A 3258-nucleotide genomic window follows, 5' to 3' on the forward strand; every position below is an offset into this window, starting at 1 on the left:
TCCTCTTGTATGGCCCAATCTGCTCATAAAGACAAGCACAACCGGGCCAATAAAGCGGTGTAAACAGATGAAACATCTGTTTGGGGAATCACCTTTTGCATCACTTACTAAGCCATGTTGGTGTGGTGAAGGTCGGTGCTATCACATAATCACCAAGGAGGCTGCACTCATCTAATGTGATTGTCAGTTGGGTTGTAAAAGGCTGATGGTCATAACTCTCTCTTAGACCGCTAAAAATGATGATAGTGGGATGACCGAAACAAAGGAGTGTGTGTGGGTGTGTGGTTGTGTGTGGGTGAGAGAGAGAGAGAGAGAGAGAGAGAGAGAGTGATTGGTGACGGGCTAAAGGGAGGAAGTGGAGAGATACTCTGCATTGATGATCTGAAAGTCGGATGGTATATAACACTGAGATGCAGGCATTGGCTCAAGAAAGAAGACTTAAAGACAGTCGCAAAATAACAGACAACCACAGAAAACAGGGACCGAGCAGCTGAGGTAGTCTCAGGAACAAACCAGACCAACAAGACATAAACCTCCGTCAGTTATCCAGCATGCGTGCTCTGGTGGTTTTGTTTGCCTCTGCTGTTGTTTCAGTGGTGTGCGTGGTCCAGGTGAGAGCAGAGGTGAAGGCAGTGAATCTATGCGGCCGAGAGTTCCTGAGGGCCGTCGTTTACACCTGCGGGGCTCCCGTTGGAGGAGAGTCCTCAGTGAGTCAGACATGGATGGTGAGATGACTTCTCTGTGTTATTATTCTCTCTACATTCTACATCTCTAATCTAATATTTTAACAAGTTTACTTTTTTTGCTTATGTGTGGCTTCTGATTTCTTCTGCGCAAGATTTATCCTTACAGGATATGTTCACCAATTCAAGTCTACCTTACACACAGACAAGTGCCTCCATAACATTGAAACAGGTTTTGCTGGCTGTAATTATTCCTTCTGTCCATCACGGCCATAAGAGATACGTTTTCACTGTATATGATGAGGACAAAATCTGAAGTCCTCCCTCCATGAAACATTTATTTTTCATTGTAAAGTTTATGTGAAGCAATATGAGGGCTCAGCTGTCAGAGTTAAGTGGATATCTTCCAAAGTCCCAACCTTTTTGGAACAGAAAAATACCTGTTTTTTGTTACTACCCTCCACTGCATCTCCGTGGACAACACCAAACAAAAGAGGGAAATTCCAACTAAAAGGCTGTCATTTAAATAAAGATCACTTGATTTAAGTAACTGAGTATCATGTTAACTTTAGAAAAAAACAACAGTTTTGCACAAAGCGAGTAATTTGGATTTTGTTCCCAGAAACTGGTTAGAAGTGATCTTTTATGGTCAGTATGACAGAAGGATAATTACAGCATTAAAAAACTTGTTTAATGTTCATATCTGAGTATTGTTTAGAGACGGACTTGAAAATTGTGAATCTAAATTTTAATTGTTTTGTGGTAGATACACCCACAGGGCTACCTACAATAGACAGTGGGGCGTCTACAAATTTGTCCTATTTACTACTTATTACTATTTATTTTAATTAATCTCAATGAGACGATTTTTGTTTCTCTTTAAGTAGCTTTAGGGTTGTAAAAGTTATCGTGCTCCACACTGTAAGATTTTCAACATTCTGTATAAGAGTATTTCAGCTCTTCAGTGAAGCTCTATTGGGACATGTTTATGGTATCTTTAAAAACTTTCTCTTTGCTTGAATTAAAATATGAAGTTATGTAGGCTTGAACAAGCATTTGACCACACAGTTGGCTGCTATGTGTTTAGGGTTTAACTACTGTCTGGAATGAATCGTGCAGTTTTCCATCCAACTTTTGTGGAAATGTAAAATTTAATTTTAAGTTTTCTGAAAAAAGTGACCTCTATCAGCTATCATTCTTATTTTTGTTTTGCTTTTTAACAATATCTCTCAAAGCATTTATGCATTTTAAATTCATGCCTGTGAATCAGGCATCTTAACCCACTTTTCTGGTGACTGCAAAATTGTAATGTAAGACATTATCCCTCAGATTTAAACCTAAAAGTTATTTTCTTTAAGCCAGTAATGTGAAGCTTTCTAGTGCTGTAATTCTTGCTACATGTACTGTGTACTGCATACTTTAATATAGCGGCTGCAGTTCAGTGGGTGCGTGCATGCAGACAGGTGCCAGACCCATTGTCTGCTATTTTACCTGATTATGCTTGAGGATCCCACATATCATAATAAATGCCGCTGTAGTCTGTTCTGTGGGCAGTAGCACCCCCCACACCCCTCACCCCCTCTATCTCCTAATGTCTGTCACACACAAACAAACCCAGTTAGCCTATTGGTCATGCTGATTAGAAAGAGTAAAGTGACACTAGAGAAGACAAATAGCACTGAGTTAATCTGTGCAGTCATTTAGAATTTCCTCATTTAATGGGAACATAGAGCTCAGTTACACGAGACTGATCTGATATCCATTTCCATTATTATTGTTGGAAGCAACTGTGAAAAACCTGGACACTGACATTTGCAAGAGATGAAGTCTGTGTGAACCCTGTTGTTGGACTGAATTAGAGCAAGTGTTTCCTAAACATTTGTCACATTTTGTTGTTCCAGGTTTGCCCACAAGGGAGCAGGGCAGTTTGGAGAGCCTGAGCAGCAGCACCCCGGGCTCTGAGTTGACCAAACGGGATATGAATAACATACTGACCACTGTGTGCTGCCAGGTGGGTTGCCGGAAGAGCGACCTCACCTTCCTCTGCTGAGGCCAACCTCCCCTCTTCTTCTTCCTTTCTCCAAAATGACTCTCGTCTCTCCCGTGTCGCCTTAGTAGAAAGCAATCCGAATCAAAATACTTATGTTTCAAAACAATACCATCACTGTATTGTATGTACAACAATGCTCATGTCCACACTATAAGTGATTGCTTTTACTATTTTTGTGAGTTATTACTTTCCCTTGTAAGGTTTGTAGATGTGAATGTGTACGTTTGTAAACATGTTTCTGAACCCGAGCTGAAAGGTGTGAGCAACCATAAGAATATATTTTATTATAATAAACTTATGGACAGATATCAGTATCTCAGCCCTGGTTTGTGTCCTGTATGTAGCCTTGAATCCACAGGGTTGCAGGTTGTCAATCTCTGCTTTGATGTATGTATAGAAAACTTGATCTGTATTCTATCATTTCACTCATTTTGTCAAATAAATATTCTTGCACGGGACTTACATTCTGTGAGGTGTAACATCTTTTTAAAATTGCAGTCCTTGTCACTGAGTCAAACCAGTAAA

General features: G+C 40.1%; 1 pseudogene; it reads left to right on the top strand.

The window, feature by feature from the left end:
• Positions 1–551: 551 nt before the first annotated feature.
• On the top strand, positions 552–2808 carry LOC116683762 (relaxin-3-like; annotated as a pseudogene).
• Positions 2809–3258: the final 450 nt, after the last annotated feature.

Source organism: Etheostoma spectabile, unplaced genomic scaffold, assembly GCF_008692095.1.
Source record: "Etheostoma spectabile isolate EspeVRDwgs_2016 unplaced genomic scaffold, UIUC_Espe_1.0 scaffold00019102, whole genome shotgun sequence".
In the NCBI taxonomy this organism is placed as follows: Eukaryota; Metazoa; Chordata; class Actinopteri; order Perciformes; family Percidae; genus Etheostoma; species Etheostoma spectabile.